The 14794-nt window shown below is 41.5% G+C and overlaps 1 pseudogene; it reads left to right on the forward strand.

The window, feature by feature from the left end:
- LOC112251567 overlaps positions 1 to 5093 on the forward strand; it is a 30084-nt pseudogene extending 24991 nt beyond the window's left edge.
- The last annotated feature ends 9701 nt before the right edge of the window (positions 5094 to 14794 follow it).

Below are 14794 nucleotides of genomic sequence, written 5' to 3' on the forward strand. Positions count from 1 at the left end.
TAGTGAGTGATCCCAGGGTGCTTTATGAGTAGTGAGTGATCCCAGGGTGCTTTATGAGTAGTGAGTGATCCCAGGGTGCTTTATGAGTAGTGAGTGATCCCAGGGTGCTTTATGAGTAGTGAGTGATCCCAGGGTGCTTTATGAGTAGTGAGTGATCCCAGGGTGCTTTATGAGTAGTGAGTGATCCCAGGGTGCTTTATGAGTAGTGAGTGATCCCAGGGTGCTTTATGAGTAGTGAGTGATCCCAGGGTGCTTTATGAGAAGTGAGTGATCCCAGGGTGCTTTATGAGAAGTGAGTGATCCCAGGGTGCTTTATGAGAAGTGAGTGATCCCAGGGTGCTTTATGAGTAGTGAGTAGTGATCCCAGGGTGCTTTCTGAGTAGTGAGTAGTGATCCCAGGGTGGCAACACTTACATTCTAAGTGATTTCAGTTAACCCACTGTTCCTGGTAGGCCGTCATTGTAAAATAGAATTTGTTCTTAACTGACTTGCTAAGTTAAATAAAGGTGAAACAATGTTTTAAGTAATTGGAAAAAATGTATTATGGTATCAAAAAAAGTATAAATAATTTCAAAGTCCTTATATTAAGCAAACCAGACAGCACAATTTTCTTATTATAATTTATGGATAGCCAAGGTCACACTCAAACACTCAGACATCATTTAAAAACAAAGCATTTGTGTTGAATATGTCCTCCAGATCAGAGGCAGTAGGGATGACCAGGGATGTTCTCTGTTTAGTGAGTCCTCCAGATCAGAGGCAGTAGGGAGGACCAGGGATGTTCTCTGTTTAGTGAGTCCTCCAGATCAGAGGCAGTAGGGAGGAACCAGGGATGTTCTCTGTTTAGTGAGTCTGCCAGATAAGATGCAGTAGGGATGTTCTCTGTTTAGTGAGTCCTCCAGGTCCGAGGCAGTAGGGATGACCAGGGATGTTCTCTGTTTAGTGAGTCTGCCAGATAAGATGCAGTAGGGAGGACCAGGGATGTTCTCTTGATAAGTGTGTGAATTGGAGCATTTTCTGTCCTGCTAAACATTCAAAATGTACTTTTGGGTGTCAGGGAAAATGTATGGAGTAAAAAGTACATTATTTTCTTTAGGAATGTAGTCAAGTAAAAGTAAAAGTTGTCAAAAATAAAAATAGTAAAGTAAGTATTACTTGAAATAATTTTTACCCAAGTAGTACTTTTACCCAAGTAATATTTTTACTTAAGAACTTTACACCACTGCTCAATTTAGATGAATTCCACACAGTCCCTGGTTTGAATCCACATCTGGTATTGGGAGTCCCAATGTCGGCACATAATTGGCCCAGCGTCATCCGGGTTTGGCCGGGGTAGGCCGTCATTGGAAATAAGAATTTGTTTTCTAATAACTGACTTGCCTAGTTAAATTTTAAAAAATTAAAAAGTCAACAATGGACACACAAACAATATCCTTAAATAAAAGGTGACATTATATACTGTCACCTCGTATAAAACATTTGATCTCAAATCCAAAATGTTGGAGAATAGAGCCACATTTAAAATGTTAGCTTCACTGTCAAAATAGTTATGGTGTGGACTGTATACTCAATACAATCTAAATCTGATACCTCACTGTCTGTCTTTTGACTGATACTGCTTTATAAACTGGTCTAGGCAGTCTACTCAAATTTGTACTATACATTTTTCTCTATACAGCAATACTTTGATAATTTGTCATTTATAGTAATGATACAATTTATGAATAGAAATTGCAGGTTTCAGGACACTGATGTATCTGAATATGTTGAAAAAATATATTGCCACTATTTTCACCACCAAAGAATAGCAGTGTGATTTTAATATGATTTGACTCTTTGCAGGCTGTCAGGCTGTCTAGTCACAGAGGAAGGCTGTGCTTCTCTGGTCTCAGCTCTGAGGTCCAACCCCTCACACCTGAGAGAGCTGGACCTGAGCTACAATCACCCAGGAGACTCAGGAGTCAGACTGCTCTCTTCTGGACTGGAGAATCCACACTGCAGACTGGAGAAACTCAAGTATGTAGAGAGTTTATGTCAATGTTCATATAAGACATGTTTGACTTATCAGGCTAGTTAAGACAAACATTCTTACTGCCACATGGACAAAGGTGTGTGTGTGTGTGTGTGTATGTGTCCTGTGTGTGTGTTTCCAGTGTGTTTGTGTGTTTCCAGTGTGTCCAGTGTGTGTGTGTGTGTGTGTCTAGTATGTGTGTGTGTATCCCTCAATGACTGTCTGTTCTTCTGCTTACCGCTACAGTGTGGAACATGGTGGAGAGAACACAATGAAACCTGGGATTAGAAAATGTGAGTGTTGACTGCTGTGAAGAATATGACTAAGAATAAGTCTTAATTCAAGTTAAGTCAAAGTCAAAGACCACCATCATTACCTACTTTGGTTGGTTGGTCATATTAAATGTCAGCTGTAGTTCTACAGAAGCCGAAATCAGGGACACCAAAGTTTACAAAGAGTTGCCTTGACAATGTGTGTGTGTGTTGTGTGTTCTTGTTACATTAGAAATGTGTGTTTATGTTCGTGTGTGTGTGTGTGTGTGTGTTTAATTAATGGGAATATGTGTGTTTTATATTACCATACAGTATAACATATGATCATTCATCAAATCTCAAGTTACCTTAACTTCTCCTTTTGATACCTAGAAACATCTACATTACATGATTTAGTGACAAGTGAGTTAACATTCTAATGTGAATGATGATGATTTCTAATATTGTGTCTGGTTTCATCCATCAGATGTCTGTGATCTCACACTGGACCCAAACACAGTAAACAGACTCCTCTCTCTGTCTGAGGAGAACAGAAAGGTGACAATGCAGGAGAGAGAAGCAGTCGTATCCTGATCACCCAGAGAGATTTGAGGACTGGTACCAGGTGCTGTGTAGAGAGGGTCTGACTGGGCGCTGTTACTGGGAGGTAGAGTGGAGTGGGATAGGTGCTGATATAGGAGTGACATATAAAGGAATCAGCAGGAGAGGAAGGGTTAATGACTGTAGGCTTGGAGCCAATGACAAGTCCTGGAGTCTGGTCTGCTCTGACAACCGTTACACTGCCTGGCACAATAATAAACGCATTACCATAGACGTCCCCTCCTCCAGCTCCCACAGAGTAGGAGTGTAGTATCTGGACTGGCCAGCTGGCACTCTGTCCTTCTATAGAGCCTCCTCTGACACACTGACCCACCTGTACACATTCACCTCCACATTCACTGAGTCCCTCTTTCCAGTGTTGTATGTTTGGGATGACTCCTCAGTGTCCCTGTGTCAGTTGGTCCCTGTGTCAGTTGGTCCCTGTGTCAGTTGGTCCCTGTGTCAGTTGGTCCCTGTGCCAGTTGGTCCCTGTGCCAGTTGGTCCCTGTGCCAGTTGGTCCCTGTGCCAGTTGGTCCCTGTGCCAGTTGGTCCCTGTGCCAGTTGGTCCCTGTGTCAAACAGAACATGATGTTTCACTCTAATCAGGGTCATGTTCAGTAAGACACACTGGAGCAACAATGTAGAATATCTCTCTAGTGTGTAAAAATATGATTGTAAATATTAATGAATTAAACACCATTGAAGTTGACAGACATTGTCAACTATTGTAATTTATTAATAGAATGAATCACCACACTGTATTGTAAAAACTGGTTTCATTTGCAAATCATTGATCTTGTTGTTATTGGGCTTCTTGGTGTTTGTAAATATTGTAGAATGTTTATTTTTCAAATTCTTGACACAACAGTCTTGTTCCTGCATAAACTCAATTCAACTGAATGAAACAATATGACAGATGTGACTAATAAAGGTTAATCAACCAGATGGAAGAAGAGAGGTGGAAATGTTATAATACTGATCACAATATGACAGTACAGTAATAGATGGAAGAAGAGAGGTGGAAATGTTTTAATATTGATCACAATATGACAGGACAGTAATAGGGGTTGTGTTCAGTACATAGAAATGGGTCATGTTCAGTTGAAGAAGAATCTTTTATCTGACACGCACTCACTAATTCTGTTACTACTACTGTATGATGCTGTAAACACACACACACTAATCATTCTGCTACTACTACTGTATGATGCTGTAAACACACACTCACTAATCATTCTGTTACTACTACTGTATGATGCTGTAAACACACACTCACTAATCATTCTGTTTCTACTATTGTATGATGCTGTAAACACACACTCACTAATCATTCTGTTTCTACTACTGTATGATGCTGTAAACACACACTCACTAATCATTCTGTTTCTACTATTGTATGATGCTGTAAACACACACTCACTAATCATTATGTTACTGCTACTGTATGATGCTGTAAACACACTCACTAATCATTCTGTTACTGCTACTGTATGATGCTGTAAACACACACTGACTAATAATTCTGTTTCTACTATTGTATGATGCTGTAAACACACACATACACATGGATTTGGTGTTGTAGATATGTGGTAGAGGATCACAGACTTCTAATACCTCTTGGACAATGTCCTCTTTTTTTCTCTGTCTGATCACATACTTCTAGTACTTCTTGGATGTTGTCCTCTTTGCAGGCGAGGACCATGTACTTCATGTGACCTCAACAACCTGAAAGAGTGGAGGTATTGATTTCACCCTTACCTAATATCTGGCCCTGGCCAGGGGACCAGACCCATAGACTGGAGGGGTTCGTATCCATCCTGGTCAGGGGACCAGACCCATAGACTGGAGGGGTTAGTTTCCATCCTGGCCAGGGGACCAGACCCATAGACTGGAGGGGTTACTTTCCATCCTGGTCAGGGGACCAGACCCATAGACTGGAGGGGTTAGTTTCCATCCTGGTCAGGGGACCAGACCCATAGACTGGAGGGGTTAGTTTCCATCCTGGTCAGGGGACCAGACCCATAGACTGGAGGGGTTCTCTTCACCTCAGGGACAGGGGACTTTGTTGGTCTTATAGCCAATCTCACCTTTAGTATTTGCTCCCATATTCTTTCGTGCAGTGATTGATTCCATAAGGTTTGTCATTCTAGTAACTTGTTGAATGCATTTGCAGCTTGTTTTGTTCGTGTTTTAGAATGTTTTTCCCAATATAAACTGAATGGTGAATAATGTCTTGTCATTTTGGAGTCACTTCACTTATATTGTCAGTAGGAATAGATATTTCTGAACACTTCTACATTCATGTGGATGCGACCATGATTATGAATAATCATAAATTAATTGTTAATAATGATGAATGAGAAAGTTAGTCACCCCCCTTTCACATACAGCATCTGTATTCCCAGTCATGTGAAACCTATAGATTAGGAAAAAAGAAATGTACTTCAAATGACCGATGTCCTTATATGGACTGTAACTCAGTAAATATTTGAAATTGTTGCATGCTGCGTTTATATTTTTTTTCAGTGTAGTTTCCGTAGTTCCATCAGGTGTTGTTCTTTACCCAGACACCATGCACAGTCTGTAGATGTTCTATGTGGTTAGAGGCATGTATCAATGCATTCATTCACTGTCAATAGATCATACAATGTTTCCTACATCAAGTGCAAGAATTTATACAGGGCATTTGGTCCAGGTGTTCCATTTGTGTAGAGAAATTCATTTTCTCCCATCGTGGAAGGTACTCTGCTAACTGGTGATAAGATAAATATGAAATGTGACATTCAATTCATAGCAGTAACAGGACCAGTCTAAAAGCCACTATTACAGGAACAGTATCTATACAGGGGAATGATCAGAGGCATGTCTCCACTATTACAGGAACAGTATCTAAACAGGAGAATGATCAGAGTCATGTCTCCACTATTACAGGAACAGTATCTATACAGGAGAATGATCAGAGGCATGTCTCCAATGTCCACATTAGGGAAAGAAGTCACACTTCCTGTTTCCACTCATCTTTATTTGACGTGCTGTAATACAGAGATACAGGCCATATTAAATCATACATTAACTCTCTAAACATTTATTCATTTAGTCTTCATTGAAAGTGAAAGCTGTGTGTTCTTTTTTTCACCATTTCAATGAGGGAAGAACCAGTTTTAATGTCCAGCTCTGACAAGACCCAGAAAGTATTAACACTTCAAGACTCGATGGTCAGATGACTTTTCATAAAGAAGTCATGGTAAATAATGGTAATGGGGGAGGGGGGGCTAAGACCATAGTACACCACGTACACTGGGAGTAGAGAATCATCAATGGTGTTGCTGTGGACACTGGGTAATTTGACTAACACACACACCTGTTTGACCTCTCTGTAGGACTACTAATGTCACTATTCTGAGTCAATTCAGGTAGAACTTAATGTCCTGTGTTTGTGTTAACCATGGCAACCAGCATTGTAAATAAAGAGATGTGCAGAAAGATAATCAGCCTCTGTGTCTGTGGATTCTTTCCCCTTGTATGTATGTTTCATATCAGACACGCCCATCTTTTCAAAGAAACACCATTTAGTTCAGTCGCTAATTGACTAAGACAAGGAGTGCTTCAGTTCTTGTTTCGTTTTCACTTGTTGTTACCAGGTAAATAACCAACCACCATGGATAACCACAAGGAGAATAAGGTGAGGAAACAGTCCATGTCAGCTAGGTCCATCTTCTTAAAGAAACACCATTTATTTACATCTCTAGGACTCCCGAGTGGCGCAGCGGTCTAAGGCACTGCATCTCAGTGCTAGATGCATCACTACAGACACCCTTGTTTGAATCCAGGCCGTATCACAACAGGTGCGGAGCCAGAGGGGTATCCGGGGTGGCATTCAGGTGTCAGGGGTGTCCAGTGCCACCCCGGACAACCCTCTGGCTAGGTGCAACCCCAAAATGTAATTCGCTTCTGGCAGTTTGATGCTGATTGACATGTCATTTTGACGTTCAAATCGAGGATGAGGAAAAGAGAATATTAACGTTGGTTGCTGTTAAGGGATTTTTTTAATCAATAATGACAAATTATGTATACATTTCAATCAGGACTGACTAATCAGAATACTATTATGTTACTGTATAGATGTAAGAATTTTATTTTAATCCTAGTACTGAATATAATGTGTGTAATTATAATCAAGAATTAGAACAATGACTGTCTGTTCCTTGGTAGAAACTAATGAACTTATCGTCAGACTTGCTAGAATGCTTATCTACACAGGAAGACCTTGGCTTGGTCATAAATTATCTAAATTGGTGAGAGACGATGTAGGAAGGCTTAAGAACTATACTGCCATTGTACCGGAGTGGAGGAGGGATGGGGCAGTTTGAAACCTAATGACATCATTTTCAGTTTATAACCTGTTGTAAAATGTATCATGTTCAGTACTCTCGAGAGTAAACGCTAGTGCTTGATTTTGAGACTGGTCTCCGCCCATTTTATGCAAATAAGTTTCTTACAAATCCTTAGAAATGGGCTAAGTGTATTAATTTAATTGGGTATTAAACATATAGGAATTTAATTCCTCTATCAATTGGTCCTTCGAGCCGGATCTAAATACCCATCTCTGTCATCTGAAGGTCGTACGCCGAAAATCGTGCACGAGCGGGTCTAGTGCCGTTATTTTAAGACCTGGCCTCTGAATTGAGGTTAAAGAACAGGCCGGTATACACCCCAGACTGACAGGGACGGTGACTAGATCCAACAATCATTGCTTTTCCCAGTCGGCGACAAGGTCAGTAGCCTATATTCTCAATTCTGGGGGGAATGATTTAAGTTATCTTTGATATGATGTTCTAAAATTTTTAGAATTGATCAATAATGGGAGCTTCACTATCCCCACATGGTTTTGTGTGACCAATATACACTGGGTTTTGTATGACCAATATACAGTACACTGGGTTTTGTATGACCAATATACACTGGCAGGTCTGAAATGACCTGAGGTAACGTGCACTACCATAAATAAAATAAACTTAATCATGAGAGGCATGTTCGCCCGAGATTAAGAGGGGATATTAAATAGGTGCTGGGAGATAGAACGGTGATCTTGTACAAATAGGATAACCCATAGGATTAGGCTTGGGGAGACAGGAAGGTGTACAAGATAACTTGAATGGTCAATTAAACTCTGGGAGAATTGACCATCGTTCCGATTCAACAAACAGTACTGAAATAAAGTCAAAATGAGGAGGAGAGGGAAGCCAAAATCTAGAGGAATGGGATAAAAGCCAAATCTATAGACAAGAGGTTCCAGGAGAGAGGGAAACCTAAAGTAGTGGAGTGAGATACGAGATATTAGTGTACTTTAAAAGCCCTCCGACAGAACCTGAAATAAGATGTTAACTAGGGATTTACGACCCCTGGGCTTATAGTTGTATAGGTAAGACAGAATATCCGATCGACAGTCAAAGCTATGGATAAGGTTTCCAAAAAGGAGAAAACACAAATAGATATCCATACACATAGATTGTAAGCATTAAAGAGACACACACATAGTCAGGCAGTAGAACAACCATAGTGACTAGGTAATGGTAAACAGCACATACATAGATCATAGAAATATATACACATAGATAGTGATAAATACCATAGCTACTACGAGCGGCAAGGATTTATTAAACATGAGTAGTAAATCCTCAGAGGAGGTCCCGAAATTAACGGGAGATGAGAAATATATGCAGGAAGAAGATAAGAGTAACACCTATTTTAGCCAGACATGGAGGAGTAAGTACGAATTTGATGAACGTTTCAATAAAGAAAAAATGGAATCAATGATTAAACAAATAAATAGGGTTAGTGGAGACAAGGCAGATAAACAACGGGCAGAGGGGCTAAATGCAGCTAGGATATGGTTAGCCGAGGCGAGGGAGAGAGCTGAGAACAAAGGGAAATGAAGAGAGGCGCCCAAAGTCTGACTCAGACAAAGACGACGATGAACCCTGAATAGAAACTGATACGGCTAAAATAGTCAGGAAGGGTTTAAATTAGGACTATTTTCTGGGAATTCTCAGTGCCGGAGTTTGCGACTACAGAAAATTATTATAATATGGTTGTTGGCGGGGAGTTTCCGTCATTCCAAATAGTGTTGGTGGTTCAGTGGTTAACGTCATTCCCCCCAGAAACATTTGCCAAAATGTTACTTCTGGGCAACCAAGATTAAGACTCAACATATGCAAAAACAGTCATGCAAACCACACTGTGTCACTATAACAGGCACATTGTTTATATCTCTTGATGTGTTTGACTCAGAGTGATGAAATTTGGCACAGATGCTCAGGGATAGGAGTCTAGCTAACCCACGCAATATCTCAGACACCACTGGCCTGATTTTTACGAAACTTAAGTGAATGATGCATCTTCTTGCCATTTGTTCTGTGCCCAATAATGTTTGTACCATGTTGTGCTGCTACCATGTTGTGCTGCTGCCATGTTGTGTTGCTACCATGCTGTGTTGTTGTCTTAGGTCTCTCTCTTGTCGTGATGTGTGTTTTGTCCTACTTTTTTTTTGTTTATCCCAGTCCCCGTCCCAGCAGGATGCATTTTGAATTTTGGTAGGCCATCATTGTTAATAGGAATTTGTTCTTAACTGACTTGCCTTATTAAATAAAGGTTAAATAAAATAAATCAATAATTAAATCTTGCCATAGAGATTCTGTATTTACCAAATTACACTGCTTGCCCCAAGGGGGGTACTATAGTAATCAACTGTATGTAAATTAGTCACGTGCAATAACTTGGGTGGATGATGCGTCTTGCCATAGAGATCCATAATTTCCAAAATTACATTGATTGCCGCAAGGGGGGCACTGGATCATTCATATGCAGTCAGAGCCACCCCTAGCCTTTTGTGGTCCCTAAGTTAACCTCTTGACCCCAGTAAGATAAAAATGACAGTTTATTGTTAATTTCCTGCAATAAGTTTTGCTAGAAACTTTAGAAAATGTATTGAAAGTAAAATACAGAAATATCTCATCTCATAAGTATTCACACCATGAGTCAATACTTTGTAGAAGCATCTTCGCCAGCGATTACAGCTTTGAGTCATTCTGGGTACGTCTCTAAGAGCTTTCCACACCTGGATTGTGCAACATTTTCCCATTATTCTTTTCAAAATTCAAGCTCTGTCAAATTGGTTGATGATCAACCATTTTCAGGTCTTGCCAAGAAGATTTAAGTAAAAACTGTAACTCGGCCATTTAGGAGCATTCACTGTCTTCTTGGTAAACAACTCCAATGTAGATTTGGCCTTGTGTTTTAGGTTATTGTCCTGCTGCAAGGTGAATTAATCTCCCAGTGTCTGGTGGTAAGCAGACTGAATCAGGTTTATCCTGAAAAACTCCCCATTCCTTAATGATGTAGCCACCACTATGACTGAAAATATGGAGAGTGGTACTCAGTAATGTGAATGTGAAATGTGTCGTGGCAGAATCAGAATTCTTTAGGTAACATTTATAAATAAGATGTTTTATTCATTCTCATAAGCGTGCTTATGTGGGAAAGTTACTTTGGCCCAGAGAGGGGAGAGGTCGGGTGAGTCTTATCTGTGAATGTGTCTGTAAACTATTCCTAAACCATGTGAAGGGATGGCGTGATTAATGGGGAACCAATTAGGTGGCTCCACAATGTCTGTGTGCCAGTCACGTCTCTCTGTAAGCTTGTCCAGGAGGGGGTGTATTTGATATATGCCATTGGATGAGGTAAATGTTTTTGGTTCTAAGTGTTACCAAGAACAAGATAAGAGCTTTGGTTTAGGAGACCAAACTGAACGGTAATTTATAGCTAATGCTATAAATTATGGGATACTCCTCTCTCTGGTAAAAGGTTATTTGTATAATGTTCCTAAGATCTGTTATTCGTCATGTGAGTTTTGATGGGTGTGTCTTGGCTATAAATGATACTAAGGACTGTTTTGTAAGCACTCTCAGAGAATTCATTTATAGACACTGAATTGATCTGAGAGTCACAGGGCTATGGTGAAGCTCATATAATTAAAGATGGACTTTATGATAACTCTGACTTGTGTGTGGTTTGCTCCCTCATGATTTGGTAATACAGGAAATTTCCACAACAAATGTCATTCACCACTCCTCAAATTATAATTCAGAAGAGAACATTTCCATTTTAGAGCTATTCACAATTCTCCTTTATGATTGCAATAACAATCAAGATAACAATAAAGCTAATTTTGAGATGTTTATAGTGAAAATAATAGAAAAAGAGAAAATCCCACAAATGATGCATTGGTGCAACACATCAAAATTAATGAAAACAGATATTAGTTATATAGCCCTTTTGACAACAGCGATTGTCCGAGTGCTTTACATCAACCCGGCTTAGTCTTCCAAAGAGCAAGCGGCAGCAAAGGAAAAATCAAGAGAAGACGTAAGGAACCCCCTTTATCTGTACCGAGTAGAAGGTAAGAGTGCAAATGACCCAGAGGAGGCTGGTGGGAGGAGCTATAAAAGGACAGGCTCATTGTAATAGCTAGAATGCTTCTACAGGTACATCTCCATTGCTTGCTGTTTGGGGTTTTAGGCTGGGTTTCTGTATGGCACTTTGTGACATCTGCTGATGTAAAAGGGGCTTTATAAATACATTTAATTGATAAAAGGAACAGAGTCAAACATGTGGTTTCATTATGTTTGATAACGTTCCATTCATTCCATTCCAGACATTATAATGAGCTTTTCCTCAAATAGCTCCTCCCACCAGCCTCCTTTGAGTCATTTGCACTCTTACCATCTTATTTGTATGGCATACTATTTTGTACATAATGTTTCTGCCACCGTCTCTTATGACCAAAGAGCTTCTAGATATCAGGACAGAGATTACTCACCCCGTAGTGGAAAAATATTTTTTCTTTAACGAGTCGGATGCAAACAATTTATTTCAGACACCCAACAAGGCCCTCATCCCTGTCATTTGCAGGAGATATCGGGGACGTAGTTCGGGGTGCCTTGTAAGGATCTGACGGCGAGTGGGTAATCTGCTTTTACCATCATCCTCGTCCTATTAGCCAACGTACAATCATTGGATAACAAATAGACGAACTACGATCACATATATCCTAACAATGGGACATTAAAAACTGTAATATCTTATGTTTTACGAGTCGTGGCTGAACGACAACATGAATAACATACAGCTGGTGGGTTTTATGCTGCATCGGTAAGATAGAACAGTCGCCTCCCGTAAGACCAGGAGTGGCGGTCTGGGTATATTTGTAAACAACAGCTGGTGCACAAAATCGAATAGGTTTTACTCGTCTGAGGTAGAGTATCTCATAATAAGCTGTAGACTACATTACCAAGAGAGTTTTCATCTAAATTCTTCGTAGCTATCTATTTACCACCACAAACCGATGCTGGCACTAAGACCGCACTCAATGAGCTGTATGTGGCCATAAGCAACAGGAAAACGCTCATCCAGAGGCGGTGCTCTTAGTGGCCGGAGACTTTAATGCAGGGAAACTTAAATCGGTCAATAAAAAGTGGTCAGATGACGCAGATGCTAAGATACAGGACTGTTTTGCTAGCACAGACTGGAATATGTTCCGGGATTCTTCCGATGGCATTGAGGAGTACACCACGTCCCCACAGTGACTGTACGTACATACCCCAACCAGAATCAAATCAAATCAAATCAAATTTTATTTGTCACATACACATGGTTAGCAGATGTTAATGCGAGTGTAGCGAAATGCTTGTGCTTCTAGTTCCGACAATGCAGTAATAACCAATAAGTAATCTAGCTATCAATTCCAAAACAACTACCTTATAGACACAAGTGTAAGGGGATAAAGAATATGTACATAAAGATATATGAGTGAGTGATGGTACAGAGCGGCATAGGCAAGATACAGTAGATGGTATTGAGTGCAGTATATACATATGAGATGGGTATGTAAACAAAGTGGCATAGTTAAAGTGGCTAGTGATACATGTATTACATAAAGATGCAGTAGATGATATAGAGTACAGTATATACGTATACATATGAGATGAATAATGTAGGGTATGTAAACATTATATTAGGTAGCATTGTTTAAAGTGGCTAGTGATATATTTTACATAATTTCCCATCAATTCCCATTATTAAAGTGGCTGGAGTTGAGTCAGCGTGTTGGCAGCAGCCACTCAAGGTTAGTGGTGGCTGTTTAACAGTCTAATGGCCTTGAGATAGAAGCTGTTTTTCAGTCTCTCGGTCCCAGCTTTGATGCACCTGTACTGACCTCGCCTTCTGGATGATAGTGGGGTGAACAGGCAGTGGCTCGGGTGGTTGTTGTCCTTGATGATCTTTATGGCCTTCCTGTGACATCGGGTGGTGTAGGTGTCCTGGAGGGCAGGTAGTTTGCCCCCGGTGATGCGTTGTGCTGACCTCACTACCCTCTGGAGAGCCTTACGGTTGTGGGCGGAGCAGTTGCCGTACCAGGCGGTGATACAGCATCTGTAGAAGTTTGTGAGTGCTTTTGGTGACAAGCCAAATTTCTTCAGCCTCCTGAGGTTGAAGAGGCGCTTCTGCGCCTTCTTCACGATGCTGTCTGTGTGGGTGGACCAATTCAGTTTGCCTGTGATGTGTATGCCGAGGAACTTAAAACTTACTACCCTCTCCACTACTGTTCCATCAATGTGGATTGGGGGGTGTTCCCTCTGCTGTTTCCTGAAGTCCACAATCATCTCCTTAGTTTTGTTGACGTTGAGTGTGAGGTTATTTTCCTGACACCACACTCCGAGGGCCCTCACCTCCTCCCTGTAGGCCGTCTCGTCGTTGTTGGTAATCAAGCCTACCACTGTTGTGTCGTCCGCAAACTTGATGATTGAGTTGGAGGCGTGCGTGGCCACGCAGTCGTGGGTGAACAGAGAGTACAGGAGAGGGCTCAGAACGCACCCTTGTGGGGCCCCAGTGTTGAGGATCAGCGGGGTGGAAATGTTGTTGCCTACCCTCACCACCTGAGGGCGGCCCGTCAGGAAGTCCAGTACCCAGTTGCACAGGGCGGGGTCGAGACCCAGGGTCTCGAGCTTGATGACGAGCTTGGAGGGCACTATGGTGTTAAATGCCGAGCTGTAGTCGATGAACAGCATTCTCACATAGGTATTCCTCTTGTCCAGATGGGTTAGGACAGTGTGCAGTGTGGTTGAGATTGCATCGTCTGTGGACCTATTTGGGCGGTAAGCAAATTGGAGTGGGTCTAGGGTGTCAGGTAGGGTGGAGGTGATATGGTCCTTGCCTAGTCTCTCAAAGCACTTCATGATGACGGAAGTGAGTGCTACGGGGCGGTAGTCGTTTAGCTCAGTTACCTTAGCTTTCTTGGGAACAGGAACAATGGTGGCCCTTTTGAAGCATGTGGGAACAACAGACTGGGATAGGGATTGATTGAATATGTCCGTAAACACACCAGCCAGCTGGTCTGTGCATGCTCTGAGGGCGCGGCTGGGGATGCCGTCTGGGCCTGCAGCCTTGCGAGGGTTGACACGTTTAAATGTTTTCCTCACGTCGGCTGCAGTGAAGTAGAGTCCGCATGTTTTAGTTGCGGGCGGTGTCAGTGGCACTGTATTGTCCTCAAAGTGGGCAAAAAAGTTATTTAGTCTGCCTGGGAGCAAGACATCCTGGTCCGTTACTGGGCTGGTTTTCTTTTTGTAATCCGTGATTGACTGTAGACCCCGCCACATACCTCTTGTGTCTGAGCCGTTGAATTGAGATTCTACTTTGTCTCTATACTGACGCTTAGCTTGTTTGGTTGCCTTGCGGAGGGAATAGTTACACTGTTTGTATTCGGTCATGTTTCCGGTCACCTTGCCCTGATTAAAAGCAGTGGTTCGGGCTTTCAGTTTCACGCGAATGCTGCCATCAATCCACGGTTTCTGGTTTGGGAATGTTTTAATCGTTGCTA

This window comes from Oncorhynchus tshawytscha, linkage group LG09, assembly GCF_018296145.1.
Source record: "Oncorhynchus tshawytscha isolate Ot180627B linkage group LG09, Otsh_v2.0, whole genome shotgun sequence".
In the NCBI taxonomy this organism is placed as follows: Eukaryota; Metazoa; Chordata; class Actinopteri; order Salmoniformes; family Salmonidae; genus Oncorhynchus; species Oncorhynchus tshawytscha.